The sequence below is a fragment of the Microcebus murinus genome, chromosome 18 (assembly GCF_040939455.1).
Source record: "Microcebus murinus isolate Inina chromosome 18, M.murinus_Inina_mat1.0, whole genome shotgun sequence".
NCBI classification, from domain to species: Eukaryota; Metazoa; Chordata; class Mammalia; order Primates; family Cheirogaleidae; genus Microcebus; species Microcebus murinus.
In genome coordinates this window covers 3,020,882-3,045,094 of record NC_134121.1, presented here as the reverse complement: position 1 = coordinate 3,045,094, position 24,213 = coordinate 3,020,882, and the positions used below count along the sequence as shown (strand labels likewise).

General features: G+C 49.6%; 1 protein-coding gene and 1 long non-coding RNA gene across 2 annotated transcripts in view; both read right to left on the bottom strand.

Annotated features, from left to right (window-relative positions):
• TNFRSF13B (TNF receptor superfamily member 13B) overlaps positions 1-8,720 on the bottom strand; it is a 34,263-nt gene extending 25,543 nt beyond the window's left edge. The window contains exon 1 of the mRNA XM_075994015.1: positions 8,654-8,720. The gene's annotated coding sequence lies outside the window, so the exon portion shown is untranslated. The remainder of the gene's footprint in view (positions 1-8,653) is intronic.
• A 6,292-nt stretch (positions 8,721-15,012) lies between these two features.
• Positions 15,013-17,632, bottom strand: LOC105856327 (uncharacterized). The gene is made up of 3 exons (XR_012912995.1): positions 17,131-17,632; positions 16,408-16,613; positions 15,013-15,741 (listed from the first exon to the last, which is right to left on the bottom strand). It is a non-coding gene; the product is annotated as an uncharacterized LOC105856327 (long non-coding RNA).
• Positions 17,633-24,213: the final 6,581 nt, after the last annotated feature.

Here is a 24,213-nt window from a genome sequence, read left to right as displayed (position 1 = left end):
TCCAGATAAAGTCTGAGGAGTGCATCAGCAGTAGATCTGCCCTACGAGAGAGGCTAAAGGGGATCTTTCAGACTGAGATGAAAGTGCACTAGACAGCACCTTAAAGCCATCAGAAAAAATTAAAAACACTGGTAAAGGTAAGTATTTTAGAAAATATAAAAGCCAGAATTATCATATTTTTGGTATGGTCTGTAACTCCTATTTTTTCCTATATGATTTAATAGGCAATGCATAAAACAATGATTATAAACCTACGTTAATGGTCATACAACGCACAAAGATGTAAAATGCAACAATAACGATATAAAGGGAAGGGACAGAGATGTATAGGAGCAGAGTTTTTCTATCCTATTGAAATTAAGTTGGTATTATTCAAAATAAAGTGTTATAAATTTAAGATGTTAATTGTAATCCCCAAGATAACCAAAACTGACACAAGCAGAAATAGAAAATTTATAACTAGTAAGATGATTGAATAAGTAATCAGCAACCTTCCAACAAAAAGCCCAGGACCAGATGGCTTCACTGGTGATTTCTACCAAAACATTTAAAGGAGAATTAACACTAATCCTTCTCAAAACTTTTGCAAAAGCCAAAAATAGGGGACACTTCCTAACTCAGTATAGGAGGTCAGCATTACACTGATACCAAAGCCCAATAAAGACATCACAAGAAATGAAAATTACAGACCAATATGCCTGATGAATATAGATGCAAAAATCCTCAACAAAATATTAGCAAATTGAATCCAATATCATATTAAAAGGATTATTTACTATAACAAAGTGGGATTTATTCCTGGAGTGCAATGATGATTCAATATAGAAAAGTCAATCAATATAATGTGCCACATTAAAGGAATAAATAATGGTGGTACATGCCTGTTGTCTCAGCTACTTGGGAGGCTGAGGTGGGAGAATTGCTTGAGTCCAGGAGTTTGAGACCAGCTGGGTGACATAGTGAGACCCCATCTCAGAAAAAAAAAAAAAAAGGAGAATGAAGGAAAAAAGTACATTCTCATTTCAATTGACGCAGAAAAAGCATATATACAATCCAACAGTTTTTCATAATAAAAATACTCAATAAAGCAGGAAAAGAAAGTAACTTCTTCAACATGATAAAGGCCATATTTGAAAATCCCATAGCTAACAACATGCTCAAGAGTAGAAGATTGAAAGCTTTCCCCTAAGAACAGGAACAAGATGAGGATACATACTCTCACTGTTTCTATTCAACACAGCACTGGAAGTACTAGCCAGCGCACTTAGGCAAGAAAAATAAAAAGAAATAAGGGTATCCAAATTGGAAAGGAGGACATACGATTATCTATTCACAGAAAACACAATCTTATATGTAGAAAACCCTAAAAATTCTATTTGATTGGGAAAGGACAGTGTTTTAAACAAACAGTGTTGGGAAAACTGGATATCCAGATATGAAGAATGAAGATGAACTCTTACCTAACACCTACACAAAAATTAACCCCAAATAGATTTTAGCCCAAAGTAAGGGCTAAAACTATAAACTTTTAGAAAAAAACATAGCAGAAAATCTTCATATGCTGAATTTGGCAATGACACTTTGGCTATAGCACCAAAGGCATAGGAAACACAAGAAAAATTAGATAAATTGGACTTCAGCAAAATGAAAAATTTTTGTACATCAAAGGATACTACTGAGTAAAAAGACAACCCACAGAATGGGAATAAATATTTGCAAATCATATATCTAACAAGGGATTGATATTCAGAATATGCAAAGAGTGCCTAAACTCAACAACAAAAACCAACTCAAGTCAAAACTGGCCAAAAGATTTGAATCAACATTTCTCCAAATAAGATAAATAAACAGTCCACAAGCATGTGAAAAGATGCTCAACATCATCAGTCATTAGGGACATGAAAATTTAAACCACAATAAGATATAATTTCATACCCATTAGGGTGGCTATTATCAAAAAATTAGAAAATAACAAGTGTTAGAGATATGGAGAAATTGGAACTCTTATGCATAACTCATGGGAATGCATAACAATGTAGTCACTATGGAAAAGTCTAGTGGTTACTCAAAAACCTGAATATAAAATGACTATATAACCCAGTAATTCACTCTGAGGTATATGTCCAGAAGAACTGAAAGCAGGCATTCAAACAGATACTTGTGCACCAGCACTCAGAACAGCATTACTCACAACAGGCAAAAGGTGGAAACAACCCAATTATTCATCAACATATGAATGGATAAACAAAATGTATTATATGTACACAATGGAATATAATTCAGTTATTAAAATGAACACAGAACTGATATATGCCACAACATGGATGAACTTTGAAGACATTATACTAAGTGAAATAAGCTAATCACACAGGGAAAAATACTGAATGATTCCACTTACACAAGATGACTAGCACGAGACAAAGCAGCAGCAGACGCTGTGGCCACTCCTGCTTGCCAGCATCCTCCCACAAAGCCCCTCAGCGGCAACGTGCAGGATGAATATCTTAGCCCTCCCTCAAGCAAACACCGATTACAAACTTGGGCTGGAGCTGCGAGCTGGGCTGTCATGGGGCAGGGGTGGGAAGGAGACAGTCCTAGCGTGAAGAAAGGGGGTGTGTGGAAACTGGGTGACAGGCATGAGAGCAGATGCTCACCCCACAAGTTTGCTTTTGTTAATCACAAAGAAGGAGAGGAGGAGAGAGCTTTTCATTTCTTTTTTGAGACAGAGTCTCACTTTGTTGCCCAGGCTAGAGTGAGTGCCGTGGGGTCAGCCTGGCTCACAGCAACTTCAATCTCCTGGGCTCAGCGATCCTACTGCCTCAGCCTCCCGAGTAGCTGGGACTACAGGCATGCGCCACCATGCCCGGCTAATTTTTTGTATATGTATTTTTAGTTGGTCAATTAATTTCTTTCTATTTTTGGTAGAGACGGGGTCTCGCTCAGGCTGGTTTTGAACTCCTGACCTTGAGCGATCCGCCCACCTCGGCCTCCCAAAGTGCTAGGATTACAGGCGTGAGCCACCGCGCCCGGCCTTCATTTCTGTTAGCTGTACATGATCTCTCGCCAGGCCACTCTGAACTGCTGAAAGCAGCTCTAAGATCTAGCTCTGCCGCCTGCTCCCCACCCAGAACCCACCCGCAGAGATACTCAGGGCTGAGAGCCCCATTCCATGCCGGATCTGAAGTCAGAAGAACTTCACCAGAGAGGATGAGTCAAGTGGCTTTCTCAGGTTTTTTTGTGTGAAATGGGGGCGGCCGTATCTACCCGTTGTAATTTTTGCCACCTGTCAGCTCATTTTGAAAACTGATTTGCCACAGTTCAGCAACACAGTGTGTGTGGGAGCGAAGTGTCGTGGTGGGGAGAGCACGCTGACTCACCCCGGGAGGCCTGGGTGGTGCTAACCTTGGCTTCCCTGAGCTGTGAAGCGGGGATGCTAGGCTTTCTTTTGTAGAGCTCCTTACAGGCATGCACATGACAAGATACAGCTGGCCTGAGACACAGCTGTTGCTATTGGGCATTATTATTCTGATATAAATGGTATGAAGTATAATGGGTTAGTGATCATTTCATAATAAAATAATCATAATATCAATGATAATTATTAATAATGCCAGTAGCATCAAGTGAGTGTTCCAGGCCTGGGAACTGCTCTCCCAGAACCTGAATTTGTGGCACCCATACCAGGTATTATTTCTTGTTGGTAACTTGACATTGTGGGGCACACCATTCTGCCTCCTTCCACTGTCTCCTTCATCTCCGAATCCAGCGCCTTCAGTAATACCAGACACACAGCAGGTGCTGGAAAATGCTCATAAATGACTGGATTCCTTACATATAGTTGTCCTCAGTAAAGACTTGTGAAATGAAAAGCAAGCGCATTCTCATCATGTATTGTATTTTATGTTAACAGAGAGCTGGGGAGAGTAATCTTTGAGTTTTATCAGCAGCCCCGGGGCCCTGCCTGCATTTCCTCCAGGGAGGACGGGAGGTGTCCTGTGGGAGGGGAGAAGCACATGTCCCGGCTTCTGCTTTCAAAACTTGGGAGAAAGGATTCTTGGCAATAGAATGACTGGGCCGGAAACAAGCATGGAAAATAATATCCCTCAGATCAAACAAAAAAAAACAACCCAAATATTTAAATGTGAAAATAATAAACATATAAAAACTTATAGAGAAGAAACTATCTGATAATTGCTTTACAACCTTGGAGTACGAAAGGCCTTTCTAATTATGACCCCAAATCAAAAATCCATAAAAGACTGATGAAATAGAATGCACAAAACAAACCAAGGAAACAAAAAATCTTCTTGGCAATAAACACCTTAAGGAAAGTCCAAAGACATATGAAAAATGAGAACAAATCATTTATATCTCATATCTAAAAGGTAAACAAAGAAAGACCAGCTACCCAACAGAAAAATCAGCAAATGTCAAGAGCAGACAGTTCACAGATAGGGAGACATGATGTAAAGACGCTTGTCTTGTTCGCAAAGATAGGCAAATTCAAACTACACTGATACACTCTTCCCCCTCATAGACTGTTCAAAATCCAAACGTTTAATAATCCCTTCTATTGGCAAAGCCATGAAGAAAATGGCATTCTTGTTCATTATGGAAGGACAACAAACAAGGATGACCTCATGGAAGGCAATTTGGCAACATTTGTCAAAACTACTGATGTATTTACCCGTTGACCCAGAGATCAAACTCCACAATTTATCATGCAGTGTGAAATGGTAAATTAATTGCAACAATGTTCACAATAGCAGAAGAAGGAAAATACCCCAAATGTCCATCAGTAGGGGACTGACTGGGTAAATTACAATACACTTATACACTAGACTATTACACAGCTATATATATATAAAAAAAAAAAGAATGAGGAAGCTCTTTATATATTGTTGTGGAAAGAATTCCATGATATAGTAAATGAAAAAAGCAAAAATAAAACAAGATACATAACATTATGGCTCATAGGTTGTCCCCACACACACACCAAAAGGGGAAAAGTTCTAATCCATATTTGCAAGTGTTGGTATATGATGCATAAAGAAATTCTGTAAAAAACTAAAACTGTTTTCAATAAAATGTTCAGGAAGAAATTTAATGAAAGAGATGTAAGACTTATACATTAAAAACTACAAAACATTGCTGAAAGAAATTAAAGAAGATTTAAATAAATAGAAAGACATCCCATATTCATGGATTAAAAGACTTAATATTGCTGAGATGGCAATACTCCCCAAATTGTTCCACAGATTCATTGCAATCCCAATCAAACTCCCAGCTGGCGTTCCTGCAGAATTTCACAAGCTGATCCTAAAATTCACATGGAAATGCAAGAAACCCAGAAAAGCCAAAATAATCTTGAAAAAGTAAAACATAGTTGGAGGACTCACACTTCCCAACTTCAAAACTTACTACAAAGCAACAGTAATCACAATAGTGTGGGACTGGCCTAAAGATAGACATAAATCAAAGAATAGAATTCAGAGTCCAGAAATAAAGCCTCCATTTATGATCAATTGATTTTCAACAAGTGTACCAAGACAATTCAAGGGGAGAAAACAGTAGTCTTTTCAACAAATGGTGCTCGTTCCACTGGATATCCACATACAAAAGAATGAATTTGGACTCCTATCTCACACCATACACAAAAAATTAACTGAAAATGGATCACAGACCTAAATGTCAAAAAGATACATGAATGACACATGAAAAGATGCTCAACATCATTTGTCATTAGGGAAATGCAAACCCAAACCCTACTGAGATACCACTGCACACCCACTAGGATAGCTATCATGAGAAAGATGGACGATGGCAAGTGTTGGAGAGCTGGAACCCTTATGCATTAAATGGGATCATGAGATGGCGCAGCCACTTTGGAAAACAGTTTGGCAGTTGCTTAAAATATTAAAGATGGAATTACCATATGACTCAGCAATTCCATTCCTAGGTATCTATCTATCCAAGAGAAAAGAAAACAGGTCCACTCAAAACGTGTACACAAAAGAAGCCTTATAATAATAGCCAAAAGGGAGTAGTAACCCAAGTGTCTATCAACTGATGAATGGATAAACCAAATGTGATATATCCATAAAAATGGAATATCATTTGGCTATAAAAATAAAGTACACACACATGGTACAACATGGATGACCCTTGAAAACATTATGCTAAGTGGAAGAAGCTAGGACATATGGTAGGATTCCATGTATATAAAGTGTCCCACCTAGGCAAATCCACAGAGACAGAGAGTAGATCAGTGGTAGCCTGGGGCTGGGGCTGAGGAGGAGTGAAGACTGATAAGGTTTCTTTCTGAGATGATCAAAATGTTCTCAAATTAGATTATGGTGATGGTTGCACAACGCTGTAACTATGCTAAAACCACTGCATTGTACACTTTAAATGGGTGAATTTATGGCATGCAAATTATACCACGATCAAGCTGCTTGTTCTCAGGGAGTCAGGCACTGGGCACAGGCAGACCGGAGGGAAGGAAGGCTCTCTATTATGCATCTTCCTATACTTTCTGGGTTTTAAACCACATGGTTATACAGTCTCTTCAAAAGCAAATTTAAAAACAAAGGATCAAACAAAATTAAAAAGAGACCCCCAATTCTCCCCTCCTTTGGGTGGGGGAGAGGAGAGGAAGGGAGCTACTACCCGCCCCACTGCACTGTGTGTCCCTTGTTTTATGGGACAAGGGCAGGCTTGGAGAGGTTCTAAGACCCCATTCATCACCTGGAAGCTGCCAAAGCCACTGGACCTGCTGGGAGATGGTACCCAGCTGACCAGATGGCAGACACCAGAGGGTGCAGTCTCTGCCCCCTCCTCTCCCACCATCTGGGCCCACTTAAAATCCCAAAACCCCACGACTGACCCCAGGCAGCAGAACAGAAGCTTGAGAAAGCAGCTCCACTGATGGACAGGGAAGAAAGGCAGAATCTCCCCGCAAGCTGGGTCTGCAGGCTGGGCTCACACCCGCAGCCTGCAGGGCTCAGATGAAGGATGGCAGCCTCTGCCCTGCACCCTGAGAGCAGAGAGCAGCCGAGGGGGATGATTCTTAGAGCCTGGGCTTCCTCACATGCTTGGCGGGCTAACAAGTGCTGCATCAAGAAAGGCCTCTGTGGTCAAATTGGTATGAAAATGCTGGTTAAAGAAAGGCAAAGTGTTTTTCTTTAGTTGCGGGCCTTCACAGAGCCTTTGTTTGGGACTCTTCAAGACGGGGCCTGGCAGGTTCAAAGCACTTTTGTGTTTTTGAGGGACATTTGGCGGGACAGATGGTGTTCTTCATTTTGCAGTTGAGGAGAAGGGGCTTGTCCAAGGTCACAGAGTGGGTGTGCGAACAGTGGGAGCTGGAACTCCTGAGCCCCGGCCAGGGCTGGCGCTGCAGCACCGGGCTCAAAGTCCCGGCTGGTTCCCGACTCAGGGGCCCAGGGCTCTGGCCAGTTTCATCCTGTGTCAAGGTGGCCTCTGGTCACTGCCTTGTCCGACTCCCTCAGCACTTTGTGCATCGGCCCCTGCCTGGGTGCGAGCCTGGGACGCGGCCGCCGCGCACGAGGACGGAGGCGAGCTCCGCGCCTCGCTCCGTGCGCACGGGGAGGGAGCCGAGCCTCTCACACAGCCCTGGGGACCCGCCCTGACAAGCATCCCTGATAAGCATTTGTTTCCTCCACAAATGATCAGCAAGGAAAAAGAATCAAGAGGCGGACGGCGCGGTTCTAGACTCACACACCCCGAACCGCCGGGAAAGACATGGGCGCGCCGGCCGACGCGGGGACTGCGGGTGCTCGGGGTGGCTCCTCTCGACCCGCAACCGTAGACGGTTCGCTTTGGGTTTCTGTTTTAAGCCATAGATCCCAAGGCGTTCACAGATCAAACAGGGGAATGTTTGGGATCAGCCCTAAAACGATGCGACAGGGGCAGGGTGGCGCGGTCACAGGCCGGCCCTGCCCGCGTGGCAACCTGGCCCGGGCGCCTGTCTGGAAGGCCAGACGTGCCCGCCCCGTCAGCCTCACGCCGCGCTCACCCGCACTCACCTGCGCCCCCCCACCCACACTCACCTGAGCCCCCCCACACTCACCTGAGCCCCCCACCCACACTCACCTGCGCCCCCCCACCCACACTCACCTGAGCCCCCCACCCACACTCACCTGCGCCCCCCTCACCCACACTCACCTGAGCCCCCTTCACCCACACTCACCTGAGCCCCCCTCACCCACTCACCTGAGCCCCCCTCACCCACACTCACCTGCGCCCCCCCACCCACACTCACCTGAGCCCCCCACCCACACTCACCTGCGCCCCCCTCACCCACACTCACCTGAGCCCCCTACCCACACTCACCTGAGCCCCCCTCACCCGCACTCACCTGCGCCCCCCTCACCCACACTCACCTGAGACCCCCACCCACACTCACCTGCGCCCCCCTCACCCACACTCACCTGCGCCCCCCTCACCCACACTCACCTGCCCCCCCACTCATCCGGCCCGTCCGCCCCTCACCTCCACCCTGCACGCCCGCCCCCCCCCACGCTCACCCGTGTCTGTCCCTCCGCACCCCGCCTCCGCCCGCCCCGCTGCGCCCCCCGCGCCCGCTACTCACGTGCCCCCCGCGCCCCCCGCGGCCCCCGCGCCCGCTACTCACGCGGCTCCTGCCGGCGGCTCCGCAGGGCGTCTGCTGCCGGCACTCAGGACGGCTATTATTAGCCCCGATTTGGTTAGAGCTGGGCGCGCTTCCTGGGTTTTCCCCTCGCCCCGCGGGCTGCGCCCCGCCGCGCCCGCCCGCTCGGCCCAGGCGGGTGGCCGTGCCGGATCGGGGTCCGCGACCGCCCTCCTGCGCAGAGCGCGGCCAGGCCTGGCCTCGCGCCAGGCGTCAGCTGTGGGCCAGGCCCTGTGGGCTCCGGCCTGGCCGCCCCTGGGCCCGCTCTCCTGCGCGCCCCTCACACCCGCCAGGCCGCTGGGAGCTAGCTCCCCGCCTCCCAGCCTCGCTCGGGCCTTCCCTCTACCTGGACACCGTGCCCTGTTTCACTGCGTGGTCAGCGCCTCCTGCTCCTTCCTCAAGGCTCAGCTGAGGTGTCCCCTCCTCCAGGAAGCCGTCCCTGACTGCCCCATCCCAAATCAGACGCCCGTTCTCTGTGCTTCCTCAGCCTTGTCCTACAGCCGTCCACGCACGGAGCCCAGAGCCCGCAGCCTGGCTCTGAGCCTGGGCTCTGCCGCACACCAGCGGGAGGCCTTGGTGGCGACTCCCCTAACTTCTCTGTGCCTCCATTTTCTCTTCTGAAAACTGGGCACAATAACATTGCCTATTTCACAGGTTTATGAGAATGAAATGAGTTAACACAGTTATGCTTAGAGGGAGTTCTTGGTACCTAGTACATTCTCAATGCATGATGTCAGAGACTAACGCTATCGGCCTTATTACACTGGCTGGCAGCTGTATTTCTATGTCTTCCCAACCCCTCTGAAACCCCTGGGCCATAGGAAGTCCAGCAACAGCCAAAGCTGGAGTGAGAGGAATTTAAAAGCCAAAGAAATCCTGTGGGTGTTTAGGAAGAAACCTTTGAAAGAGGAGAGGAGTCAGGTGGGTGGAGCAGAAAGAGGGAGAGGTCCCGGTAGCAGTTAGAGCCCGCGGTGCGCGGACGGGAGAGGAAACGCGGATGGTCAGCAAGCAGAAAATGCTCAATCTCATCAATTATCAGAAAAATACTGTGTAGCAATGAAAAGCTAATTTTCATCCATCAGGTTAACAAGCTTTAAACAGTGTAAACATCCATCCAATAGAGGATGTCTGAGTAAACAGGGTGCGTAGGTCATAGCCAGGAATCTATGCCACAGTTAGAATAAGACTGGAAGCTTGGCCGGGCGCGGTGGCTCACGCCTGTAACCCTAGCACTCTGGGAGGCCGAGGCAGGCGGATTGCTCGAGGTCAGGAGTGCAAAACCAGCCTTAGCAAGAGCTGTCTCTACTATAAATAGAAATTAATTGGCCAACTTATATATATAGAAAAAATTAGCCGGCTGAATGCCTGTAGTCGCAGCCACTCGGGAGGCTGAGGCGGGCGGATCGTTTGAGCTGAGGAAGTTTGAGACCAGCCTGAACAAGAGCGAGACTCCATCTCTATCGAAAAAAAAAAGAGAAAGAAATTAGCCGGACAACTAATATATATATATATATATATATATATAAAATTAGCCAGGCATGGTGGCTCACACCTGTAGTCCCAGCTACTCGGGAGGCTGAGGCAGGAGGATGACTTGAGCCCAGGAGTTGGAGGTTGCTGTGAGCTAGGCTGACACCAGGGCACTCACTCTAGCCTGGGCAACAAAGCAAGACTCTGTCTCAAAAAAAAAAAAAAAAAAAAAAAAGATTGGAAGCTTGTCAGGACAGACTGTCAGGTGTAGAAAAGCAGTTTATAACATGATCCTTACAGCATCATGCCTTTTAGTGAAACATAACCAGCGAATCACACACACACCGACGATCTGCTCTGTGTTGTCCATTATCATGCATGTATGGGTGCCACACACAAGTGAAACGATCCATATGCATGGCACTGGCTGCCTCCGGGAGGCAAAAGGAGATCAGGGCTGGGGGTGACAGTCAAAGGTGACTTTAGCCCTATTTGTAATGTTTTAATTTTTACTTGGAGATTTTCATTACTTGTGTCAATGAAAAGTAACAAAACCACAACTGGGCTTTGGCAGGATAGATTTCTAAGGGAGAGGTGACAAATAGATCCCATTGCCAGGAACTTTCTGCCTAGGAAACAGGCACGCCCAGAGCCGTTCAGGGTGCCCTCACTGTGTCCCCTCCTCACCTTCTGTCGCACACCTCCAGGGCCGTGGGCTCTCACCACTTCACAAAGCAGCTGGCTTCCTGGGGGTTGGCTCTGGCGGTCAGAAAGCTCAGCTCCGTCCAACAGACTGTGCCTTCCAGAAACGGACCCGCCGGACCCAGCTGCTCTCGAAAGCCACATACACCATCTTGGTCAACGTGTAGTACTGTGGAGTTTTAAAACCAGCATGTGTTACTCATGAAATGAAAAACAAAGAAAACCCAGCCTGATATCTGGGGTGGCTGGAAATTGAAGGTAGGGTTCCCTAAGCTGGTCTCATTGCTGATCTCAGCTTGTTATGTTTTTTCTCAAATGTAGATTTTATTTGCTTTCTATTTTCTTTAATTAGAGGTGTGATTTACATGCAGTGAAAGGCATGCATTTTAAATGGGAAGTTCAGTAAATGTTTATATATGTGCACAGCCAGGCAACCAGAATCCAGACCAAGACTTAGGGCAATTGCAGCCCCTCACTCCCCCTCCCAGGCAGTACATGCAGCCCCACCCCAGAGAGAGCCACCATTCTGACTCCTGTCAGTATAGATACGCATTGCCTGTTCCTGAACTTTGTATAAACGGAAACATAGAAATGAAATCATTTCATGACTTGTGAAAATAGATTTCCCTCCACACTGGGCTGCCTCAAAACAGGTGCTAGAGGTTTCTGAACCTCATTCTGAACCTTCTAAACCTCATTCTGAGACCAGCTGTTTCTGAGCTGTCTCCCAGGGGGATGCAGGATTCTAATTTTAAGTTCCCCGGGGCAAGGTGACAGAAGAGCTTTGGAACCCAGAGTAAAGATACCTTGTATACCTCAAGGCTTTGGAGCTGGTTTGTTTTTTGTTTTTTGTTTTTTTTTTGAGACAGAGTCTCGCTTGTTGCCCAGGCTAGAGTGAGTGCCGTGGCGTCAGCCTAGCTCACAGCAACCTCAAACTCCTGGGCTCAAGGAATCCTGCTGCCTCAGCCTCCTGAGTAGCTGGGACTACAGGCATGCACCACCATGCCCAGCTAATTATATATATATATATATTAGTTGGCCAATTAATTTCTTTCTATTTATAGTAGAGACGGGGTCTTGCTCTTGCTCAGGCTGGTTTCGAACTCCTGACCTCGAGCAATCCGCCCGCCTGGGCCTCCCAGAGTGCTAGGATTACAGGCTTGAGCCACCGTGCCCGGCCTGGTTTGTTTTTATTTACCATGTGTGCATGCATTTTAACTCTTTAATTACATATTTTAACTCTTCAATATAACTATATTAAAGGTTAAAACACACAAATGGTAAAGAAAAAAATTCAAACAGTGTAAAAGAGAACATAGTGAAAAACCAACTTCTCTGGTGTCTAGACACACCCTACAGCCACCGCTTCCCTGCTCGAAGGCAGCCACCGCGCAGCGCTGGTTCACACAGCCTCCGGCCGTCCAGGCAGCTCCACGATTCAGCGTGTCACCGGGCAATCCCTTTCTCCAACTCCCTCCACTGCTCCCCACGCCTTTTTTCACATGACTGCTGGCTTATGCAGATCGAACACACTGTGTAGCATGCCGTTTTTTTCATTCACTAAATCTTGCCAATCAGTTCTTTTCTTTTTACAGGAGCTATTAAAATGTTCACTAGGAAAAATAAGAGGGAATTTCTGTAGCGCTTACTGTGTCGGGGCTCGTTCACTCAGCGCGGATCTTACTGTCCTCGGATCTCGGTGAAGGAGTGGGTTCCTTAGGAGGCTTTGTTTGCTCAAAGCGGACACATCACTTTGATCAGTATTTCCCAGGAGTGTCCGCTCTGCACAAGCCGGTGGCCTGCGGCGTTTCGACCCCAAGACCCACCCCCACTCTTGCGGTTTCAGTCTCTTGGAGTCCGCACCTGCCCCGTCCTGTCTGAGGCCACGCTATCGAACCTTCCCTGAGACAGTTCTGGGGATGAGACAAAAGCAAGAGTAGCCAAAAGAGGACACTTCTTAGACATGCCGCGAAAGCCCTCATTTTCATGACCGCAGCTCACACGTGTGGCTCACACGCACACGGCTTCCTGCCTTGCAAATGTAGCAGTTCCTTCCACTTGCATGGATTCTCAGAAATGCTTGATACCATTATTTTATCAAGACTCAAAAAAGCAAACAGCAGATTTTCAAAAATGAATCCCCAACCTTTTGTGGGAAGACCTAGTTTCTTTATTTAAAAAATGTTCCCTCATAAATTTTTATTATGAAAAATTCAACACTTAGAGAAAGGTTAAAAGTAAAGTATAATGGACACCCATGCGCTCTCTCCCTAGGTCCAACAACTCATCGCATGATGTCTGTGCAGCCACGTCTGTCTCCGTCTCTAACTTCTTGCTGCGAAGGGACAGCAATCTGCAGACATCGTGACAGTCCAGTCCTAAAGGCTCCAGCAGTTGCTTCCTGAGGCAACGGACATTCCCTCGCGTAGCCTGCTGTGCTCGCGCCTGAGAAAGTCAGTAACAGTTGCTTAAGATCTTCTGCTGCTTAGTCCATAGCAAATGTCCCCAGTCGTCCTAAGACATTTTTCATGGCTGCTTCTTTTAAATCAGAATCTGACCAAGGGTCACACATTGCATTTGGGTCTTTAGGCCTTTTTCATCAAGAGCAGTGACCTCCCTTTTGCTCTTTTTTCTTTTTTTTTTTTTTTTTGAGACAGAGTCTCGCTTTGTTGCCCAGGCTAGAATGAGTGCCGTGGCATTAGCCTGGCTCACAGCAACCTCAAACTCCGGGGCTCAGCGATCCTACTGCCTCAGCCTCCCGAGTAGCTGGGACTACAGGCATGCGCCACCATGCCTGGCTAATTTTTTGTATATATATTTTTAGTTGGTCAATTAATTTCTTTCTATTTTTGGTAGAGACAGGGTCTTGCTCAGGCTGGTTTTGAACTCCTGACCTTGAGCAATCCGCCCGCCTCGGCCTCCCAGAGTGCTAGGATTACAGGCGTGAGCCACCGCGCCCGGCCTCTTTTTTCTTTTTTTTTTTTTTCGTCTTCTTTTCCTCTCTTCAGTTTGTTTGGCATTGACCTGTGAAGAGACTTGGCCATGCTGCTAATAGCATGTCCCAGACCTGGATCTCTCTGGCCATTCCCTCCTGGTATTGTTTAGCGCATCGCTCTGTCCTCTGAGACGCCGGGAGGTGCATGGCCTCGGCTTTTACTCCACACAGTGACACTAATCAGACCCCTTGTTACGGCGGAGACACGTGTGCCCGTGTGAAGGCACGCTGTCTTTACAATCAGGGCCACATGTGGATGACACTTTGGCACATTGTGAACATCCTCAGCCCCAGTAGACAGGACAACGTTTCTGTTGGTCACTTTAGTGTCCTTAGCCAAAATAAACATTATACTTGCAAGGTGGCAACTTTCTAACCCTACCATTCCTTCTACATATTTAGCTGGTGTTTTTCTGTAAGGAGAACTTTCTTTATATTTCCCCCTTTTGAAAACAACATACAGTCCCTAACCATGAACATTAGAACAAATACCCATATTTTCACCAACCAGAATTGTGCAATAAAATGCTGGCATATTTACCTTCAAGTTTTTCTTTTAAGAAAGAAAACATGACAGTGAAATCTCTGAAACCTGCTCTACCTGCTCGCTCCTCTCACCAGAAGGAGCCAGCAGCATAAATGTTGCTCGTTTTTGTTACCGAAAGTCCAGTACGAAGATTGAGGACAAGTGGTTTAAGGAGAAGGAAACAAGTTTATTAATTTGCTGATAAATAAGGAGGATGGCAGGCTCTCGTCTCATTCATTAAGAAGCACTGTGTGCTCTACAAGCAGAAGCACAGAGCACTCAAAGGGCTCTCGGCTCTGGGCCGCTGCTGTTAACTGTAGTGTCTCCGGTGAAGACAGCTCCGTTGATTCACCTCCTGCCGTGCAAACAGGGCGTTCCCCTGCCCCTTGCATTACTGGCCTTGGGCAGGGAGACAGGTTTTCATTCCTAAAGGGTGGAGGGGTTTTAAACAGAAAACTTGTAAAACATTTGGACTTTTTTCAGGCTGTTCCCTCTGTGACATTTTTATACTTTTGTAAGCACAGTATGTGTTTGGCTATGAACAATCAATAAATGGCATTATTTTGCATGACTTATTTTTAAAGTTTTTCCACAGATAGTATTCTGTATATATCACTATGTATCTTCCTTTGCTTGCCCAACGAGGTCGCGATCGGCTCATATCAATCCACGCAAGTGTGAGGCAGTCCCTCTGAGGAGGGCGCTGTCACACGGGGCCTCCAAGCTGTGCATGGGATCTGCAGCTCTCCGGCGTCACCAGGTGCTGCCCAAATGGCCACACTGATGCTCACTCCCACTGGCAACACGTGGCCGTCCCCGTCTCCATGTCTCCATCTTCATGGGAGAATGTCAGACTGTTCATTCTGGGCCAAACTGATAGACGTCTCGTTGCTTTAATTCACATTTCCCAGTTGTTCTCCAGACTGTGCACAGACATTTGTCAGCCAAATGGTGGGGACGGGCTGCGCCGCTCAGTGGCTCTGAGCTGTTTGTGAGTACTTGTCTGTCCTGTAGAGAGCCACTCCAAGCCAGCAGAGGTGCTCACAATCAGGGGGCTATCATGCAGGGAATGTAATTATTCTTAATTTACAATGTCCTTACATTTCTATAAATAATAATGCTTGCCACCTATTACTGGCTTACTGTGTGCCAGGCACTTTACCTGCCTTATTTAATCCTCTCAGGAATTTATTTATTAGTATTCCCATTTTGCTGAAGAGGAGACTGAGGGTCAGAGAGGTATAGTGACTTGCCTCAGGTCGTAGAGCTGGCCAGTGATCTGCCTCCAGAGCCCACACCCTTTCCTCTGGACTGCATGGCTTCTCCATACTCCCGCAGATGCCGAGGTAGTTGCTGGAGAGAGTACAAGATGGCTTCTCACTGAAAGAAGACAGGCTCTGCGTTTTCTGCCCCCCCATCCCTGCCCCCCCCATGACTATGAGCAGAGAAGTTTGTTAACCAAAAAGTGCAGCCTTGCAAATAGCTCCAGCCCACTGGCCCAGGTTTCTGGCTCAGGACACAAATGAGAAGGCAGTTTAAAGTACAGTCGGCTTCCATATGTGCGGTTCTACATATGTAGATACAACCAACCACAGGGAGAAAATATTTGAAAAAAAAACAATAAAAGATAGTACAATAAGAACAATAAGAAACTATTTATGCTGCATTTATGTTGTATTAGGTATTATAAGTAGTCTAGAGATGTTCTGAAATGCACAGGAGGATGTGCATAGGTCACATGTAAACACCACATCATTTTGTTAATGGACTTAAGCATCTGCAGATCTTGGTATCCGCAGGGTCCTGGAGCCAATGCCCTGTGGATACTGAGGGACAACTGTATTTCTCTCTCACTGCAGCCCAGGAAAGAAAGGTGGGTTGGTAATCTCTTAATTGCCTATAATTCCTAGGTTGGTGATTTGAGTGGGGAATGGAGCTACAGGACTGAACATTCGAGAAACTTTTAGATCTGAAGTTGGAAAAAAAAGAATCTCTCTCTTATTAAAGTTCTCTGTTGTATACCTGGTATTGGGCAGAGATACTTACAGACTTCTCCAGCCTCATCAGAACTCTAGAAGAGAGGTGTCTCGCAGGTGGATGAACCTGGCCCCCAGTCCAGCCTGCCCATGACAGAGGGGGAGAGCCGAGGCAGGGAAGCCTCCAGGGCACCCAAGTGTCTCGCCCGTGCTGTGCCCAGCTAGGTGTTCAGCTCGCAATATACATTTCAGACGTTTGTTGAATGCTTAAAAGGGCTGGAAATCAAAAACAAATGAACAAAACAACCAAGCTTTTGATTCCTTTGGGTTCTGCTGGGTGGAAGGGACCCATTCGAGCAAGGAGAATCGATGAACTGGGTCCTTCGTGAGAAGATGGGGCCAGGCCCTCTGTGCGGCTGTCGTGACTCGGCAAGTTCTCCCAGTCCACAGTCCAGTGACTCACAGGCGTCCCCAGGGAGATGCACAAAGGCCCAGTGCAGAGTGTGGAAGACCCTCCCGCCCCTCGACCCCACCCTGCCCCACGGGGCCCCACCTTCCTGCTCTCCTTCCCCACCTCTGCCGGCTCACTGTGCCTCCTGGGACAAGTCAGGCTGTCCCCTAGGGCCTGTGCCCTGCAGCCCCCGCCGCACTGCTCAGCGCCGGCTCTCTGCATGGCCGAGTCCTCGTCCAACGTCGCCTCCTCGGAGAGGACTTCCTGGCCACTCTGACCAAGGTCCCCAACCCAGCCACCCCCGACCTCTTCGATTTGGTTTATTTCCCCCTGAGCACTTACCACTGCTTAGGCTGAGCTGGCGTGGTCATGTGCTTGCTGCTAAGCTGTCCGCTTCCCCGACTGGAACGTCAGCTCCAGGAGGCTGGGACCCTTATCCTCATGTCACCGTGCGCTGACACTTGGAGCTGCACCTGGCATGTGACAGGCACCCACCAGACAACGGGTGCAAGAATGAGAGAAAGAAGGGGCCAGGGCTCAGCGCGTGCTGAGGCTTCTGGCAACATTCGCCTCCCAGGGGGAGGAGGCGCAGCTGGAGACGCGCCGGGCGGGTAGGGCGGTGGTGAGATGCGCGGGCCTTAGGCTGATGATACGCGGCGGCACGGTTAGCTGAACACCTGCTGCAGTGCAGGCATGAGCTTGATGCGTGAATCACTCTCTCCTCAGAATAAGGCAGATGCTGCTATGACCCCCTGTTCACAGGCAAGGGAGTGAGGCTCAGAGAGACTAGGGGAGCTGACACGTGCTCCCGCAGATCCGACTCAGAGCCTGCGCTCTCCCTGGGCGGGCGCGGGACTGACACGTGCTCCCGCAGATCCGACTCAGAGCCTGCGCTCTCCCTGGGCGGGCGCGGGACTGACACGTGCTCCCGCAGATCCGACTCAGAGCCTGCGCTCTCCCTGGGCGGGCGCGGGACTGACACGTGCTCCCGCAGAGCCGACTCAGAGCCTGCGCTCTCCCTGGGCGGGCGCGGGACTGACACGTGCTCCCGCAGATCCGACTCAGAGCCTGCGCTCTCCCTGGGCGGGCGCGGGACTGACACGTGCTCCCGCAGATCCGACTCAGAGCCTGCGCTCTCCCTGGGCGGGCGCGGGACTGACACGTGCTCCCGCAGATCCGACTCAGAGCCTGCGCTCTCCCTGGGCGGGCGCGGGACTGACACGTGCTCCCGCAGATCCGACTCAGAGCCTGCGCTCTCCCTGGGCGGGCGCGGGACTGACACGTGCTCCCGCAGAGCCGACTCAGAGCCTGCGCTCTCCCTGGGCGGGCGCGGGACTGACACGTGCTCCCGCAGAGCCGACTCAGAGCCTGCGCTCTCCCTGGGCGGGCGCGGGACTGACACGTGCTCCCGCAGATCCGACTCAGAGCCTGCGCTCTCCCTGGGCGGGCGCGGGACTGACACGTGCTCCCGCAGAGCCGACTCAGAGCCTGCGCTCTCCCTGGGCGGGCGCGGGACTGACACGTGCTCCCGCAGAGCCGACTCAGAGCCTGCGCTCTCCCTGGGCGGGCGCGGGACTGACACGTGCTCCCGCAGAGCCGACTCAGAGCCTGCGCTCTCCCTGGCCGGGCGCCAGACGGGGGCGGGGGCGCGGCACCCACTTCACAGGCCCAGCTATTAGCCCAAGTTCCTGGTGATCCTGCTGTTCTTCTGCCCGCAGACCCCCGACCCTCTCAGAGGGCACAGTCAGGCCCAGAAGCAGAGTCCCACCCACTCAGTCCACACACATTAATTGAGCACCTGTGGTGTGCAGGGGTGCCAGGGATACGGCAGGCTTAGGTTAGCGCCCCCGCACTGGTGGAGCTCACAGTCCGCGCCATGGCCGGTGGGGAAGACCACCAGGAAGTTGCAGAGGCGCAGGAGCGGGCAGACCTGCAGACGCTGCCGCAGGGACAGAGCGGGGCAGGCCCCGGGTGCTGGCTGACCTGGGCGGGCCCGGCCAGGGGAGGGCTGCCTGGCGGCTGGTGCAGTCAGAAGAGGGTGGACTCGGCACATCAGTGGAGGGAAGCAAGCGGGAAACACACGCTGAGGGAAGGATGGCTGAAATACGGCCCGGGCTCTCCCACCGCCCGGCGCAGACAAGGCCCTCCAGAAATGTGGGCCTGGAGTTGGATGGGGTGGGCTCAGTGCCCTGTCCAGCAGGAACAGAGAGCCTGTCTAGTGTGGCCTGTCTCACAGAATTCCTTCAGGGAGGACGGTGACTGTGAACCTCCTGTTGGTTACCTGGTGGTTAACCACTGACGTGACATCTTGAGTTGGATAGCTGTACTATTAGGCCGTTAAGTATGAAATGTCCGATTTCAAATCAAACGTTTAATTTATTATATATCAAACAAGAAGCAGTACAATTAATCAAAGTATGCGCCCAAACTGTCAACACAGTCTCATCATCTAACGGCAGCTTGTTTATGCCAGCAGCGAAGAAGCTGGTGAGCCAGTGGTGATGAAATTTCAGAAGGCGTTTTCTACAGCTCGTTGAGAATTGAATATTTTTCCTTGTAAGAAGTAGTCCAAAGCCTGGAAGAAGTGGTAGTGAGTTGGTGCAAGGTCTGGCAAATACAGAGGATGACACAGAGTTTCCAAGTCCAGCTGCTGTAGTTTGAGCAGTGTTGTTTGTATGACACATGGTGGAGCGTTGTCTTGCAAGAGGACTGGCCTGTCTCTCTTGACCAGTCTCTCTACTCAATCACAAGCATCCTCATCATTTCATCCAGCTGGTTGCAGGAGACATCTGCTGTCATCGACTGACCAGGTTTCATGAAGCTGTAGTGGATGATACCAGTGCTGGACCACCAGACAGACACCAGTAGCTTTTTTAAAAATGAATATTTGGTTTTGGAGCATGTTTCAGCACTTCATCTTTATCTAACCATTGTACTAAATGTTTGTGATTGTCAAAAAGAAGATTTGGGGAATTAAGACCTGCCTTCCTGCCCAAGGCCAGGAGCATCTTCTGACACTCATTTAATTCACGCAGAACCACCTATCCAGCTCTTTGCCTGGACATTCCCTTCACAGTGACTCCCCCTTGCCCTCACGGGAACTGCGGGACCCCACCCGCTCCCTGGCCCGGTGCTGCTCTGGACTCCTTTGCTCCCATGGTGCGGGGCCGGCTCCAGCCAGCACTCACCTGGGTCAGCGTCTGAGGCCCCATAGCCCAAACACAGACTTCCTGACCTAGTTTTTTGTTAATTATTATAAAATTGTGAAAATTCATTAAGACACGACTTGCATCTGTTGTAAGTGCACAGCTCAAAGGACCTTCGCAGGTGGGATACTCTGGGCCCCGGATCCTGAAGGAGACTGTGCCCCACCCCGGCCACACCCCTGCAGGGGTGAGCTCTGTCCCACCTTGGCATGCAGGCCCGTCTCTGTGCTTTACACGCACAGAATAGCAGCCACTTCCATTTTTTAAATGAACTTTTAATTTTGGATGATTTTAGATTTACAGCACAATTGAAAAGATGCTATAGAGAGTTCTCGTACACCCTCCACTCAGCTCTCCTTAATAGTAAAATTTTTCCTAACCATGGCACATTTGTCAAAAGTAAAAGTAACAGATTTAACATTGGTGCAATGCTATTAACTAAACAATAAAGGTAGCTTTTTTTCTTTCTTTTTTTTTTTTTTGAGACAGATCGTCACTCTGTGGCCCAAGCTATGATGACAGTGGTGTCATCATAGCTCACTGAAAACTCAAACTCCTGGCCTCAAGCCATCCTCCTGCCTCAGCCTCCCAGAATGGATTACAGTCATGAACCACCATATCTAGCCAAGGGTAACTATTAGCCAAGGTTATTAACTCAGTGATTAAGTAGTAATGACTACTGATTATTGAGCTGCCACCCCTTTTTGGCTAACCTCCCTTATCTACTCCAGGATCCCATTGAATTTATAGGTCATGTTTCCTTAGTCTCCTCTGACCTAGGACAATTTTTTCATCTTCCCTGTTTTTCACCAGCTGGACTATTTTGGGGAACACCAGGGGCACCCACAGGAAGGGTTTCAGAGCCCTGCTGTGCACAGTTACCAAGGAGCCAGCAGTGGGAGGACACTGGCATGAAGCTGTGCCAGGTATGGTGGCTCCCCCATGTCCCCTCGAGGGTGGCAGAGGAGCCTGGCCCCTCCCCTGGTCCCCAGAGAGGGCTCCCCAGGACTCTGGGGGGAGAATCTTACCACTGCCCGGCAAGGAGCCTCCTCCCCAGGAGGACATGGACACATGTCCCCCACACCTGGCAGCGTCAGCTGCAGTCCAGCGCCCCCAGCCACCTGCCCGCCGAGACCCCTGCTCAGTCCCAAATGCTGCGAGACCCTGGAGGGCTGCTCGCTGCCTTGGAGGCCACAGCCGTCATCAGCCACCACACTAGAAACTAAAACTGAGAATTTAAAGACAGATTTATTCACTTATTTAAGGTAATACTAAACTCCTGACTTGTTCCATGTAGGATATATTATGAAAAATTATGTATTGAAAGAAAACGAGTGAGAAGAGTAGCACCATCTTACATTTTTGCAAACTTCTTTTACGTCCGGCTTAAGACAAGGCAACTAGACCCTGACATCTGCAGCTGCAGCCGGTCCCCTGGGAGCCTGTTGCTTGGCGAAAGTGTTGGACAGAATCCGCCTCACTGTAGTTGGTGAGGAGGAGCCAAAAGGATCCCTGGGAAGGGCTCAGGTTGCCACTGAGACCCCCGGCGCACACTTTGAGAACTGCTGTCCTGGGGATGCCAGGGGAGGCTGCCAAGGTGGGGAGGGCCACAGAGCCCTCAGCAGGGACAGCCTGGGGTGTTTGGGTTCACTCTCTGCTCCCCACTAGTGAGTAACCCCTCTCTGGGCCTCAGTTAACTTCTCTGTGAAATGGGGTCACCGATAGCACCTGCTTCTCAGGGCTACCATGAGCACTGCTTTGCACAGCGCCTGGCGCCGCCTCAGCCCAAAATGACGCTGGGCTTAAACAGCATCACCGTCTGCTGGCCCAGGGAGGGCGAGGCCTCTCACTCCCTCTCCACGACTCCCAGGCAGCCCCAGACCAGGCAGGGTGGGGGCAGGGGGCAAGGGGGCAGCAGAGGTCAAAGATACCAGTGTCCTCCTTTTGGTTTCCGAGGGTAAGAGGCTGAGCTTGGGGAAGGGAGTAGGTCACCCCAAGTCGGGTGCCAAACTGTGCCTACTGCCTGGGGCTGGAGACTGTCTCCTAGGTGTCAGTTCCGGAGGATTCTCATGATCAGAAAGCACCCAGAAGAGCCAAGGGTGCCCAAGTCTTCAACCCGGGACAGGGAACAAGCACACCCACTAAATACTGCTAAGGGATGGGGGAAGCAGTAAAGTGGCATCAGGCTGGTTCTGCACCCTGTGATAGGCTTTCTGGAAAGTTCCAGCTGTTGTTAGCATTGAACTCCCTTCCCCTTCCCTCCCAGCTGGGTCTGTAGCCTGTGGCCCAGATCACCACGGGAGCGGCCCTCCCTAGGGTGAGTGCTGGGACTGTCTTCAAAGCATCAGCAACTGGCCTGGGGCCTGGGATTCCTGCCACCATGTGAAGCCCTGGGTCTGCTGGGCCCTCGTGCTAGAGTGGGGAGGAGTGCAAGTGGCTTTGTCTCTTGTTGAGCGTGAATAGAAACCGAGCGGAGTACACACACCTCGGGTGACAGCTCCAGGCCTCTCCCTGTGAGGGTCCCCGTGCAATTACCACTTGGGTGGAAATGCAGGGTGCCCTCTGTTTCTATGGGCTCCACATCCGCATCCATGGATTAAACCAACTGAAGACTGAAAATATCTCAAAAAAATTGTGTCTAAACAGAACTCATCAGATTTTTTTCCTTGGTACTATTCCCTAAACAGTACGGTTTAAGAACTATTTGCAGAGCATTTACTTTGTATTAGATATTATAGTCATGAGCCGATTAATGATGGGATAGGTTCTGCAAAATGCAGTGTTAGGTGATTTTGCTGTGCAAACGTCACAGGGTGTACGTGCACACCGGGCAGTGCAGCCCTGCTCCTGGGCTGCACACCTGGGCTGCACGTGCTGTGCTGAAGACTGTGGGAGACCCTGACACAGTGGTATTGCTGCATCTGAACAGATCTAAACACAGAGACGGCACAGTAAAAAACACGGTATAAATGATAAAAAATGGCACACCTGTGTAGGGCAGCTCCATTACAATTTTATGAGGCCACCGTCATCTACACAGTCTGCCACTGATCGAAAGGCTGTTATTTGGCACATGACTGAACACCTAGAGATGACCTGTACAGAAAGTATACAGAAGCATGTGGGGGTAATATGCAAACACTTCCCCATTTCCTGTCTGGGACATGAGCATCCATGAATCTTGGTTCACATGGGATGTCCTGAAGCCAACCCCCCACGGGCACTGAGGGTGACCACACGTCTCCAGCCCCGCAGAAGGCCCAGTTCATTGCGCCGCCTGGCAGGGAACCTCTGTCACTGCAGATTGGCTTTGCCTGACCGCGCATCGCCCAGTATCTACTCCTGTGCACCCAGCTTCTTTCACTTGTCATTATGTCTGTGAGACTCGTTCACGTTGTGTGTATGGCCCTGATTCATTCATTTCCTTTACTGTACAGTTTTCTATTCTATGAATAGACCACAGTTCTTTTATCCATTCTCCTGTCGATGGATATTTGGGAAGTTCCTACTTTGGTGCTGTTAAGAATAGGGCTGCTGTGAACATTCCTTTACATGTGCTTTAGCGAACGTACGGACACATCTGTGCTGGGGCACATACCCAGGAATGAAATTGCCAAATCATCTCGCCACTTCTCAAAGTGCTTGTATCCCGTTTCCCTCCCTCCAGCTGTGTCCGAGCATTCTAATGCCAGCTCGAGCGGTCTCAGGAAAGCCTGGGTTCAAATCCCACTCAACTGCTTAGTAGCCATGGCACTCTGGGCAAACCACGGGACCTCTGAGAGCCCCATGCCTTGCGTGCAAATTGGAGCAGTGGTGGTTCTCCCCTCACAGGGCCCTTGTGAGGGCTGAGTGAGAGCAAGGCCGGGCCGGGGCCACACGCCTCTCCACTCAGCAGGAGAGCACCCCGGCCCGCGTGAAGGCGCGGGGAGGGCGATGGGCACCAGCTCACTCGTTCCAGGAGGCTGAGCCTGGAGTTTTGCTCCCAGACGTAACCACCTCTGGGATCAGGACAACCCGGCCTTGCCTGGCCCTGGGTTCCTCTGTCCCAGCTGCTGCCTGGGCTGGCCCTCCACCCTCAGCCCCCAAGAGCCCTCCGCAGCCTCGACAATTTCATGCTTTAGCAGCTTGCCTGCCGTCGCCTGACTCCTGAGGGGAATGCAGCCTGGGCAGATTTTGTCAGCCTGCTGATGTGTCCCTGATGTCTGGAACCAGATTTGTC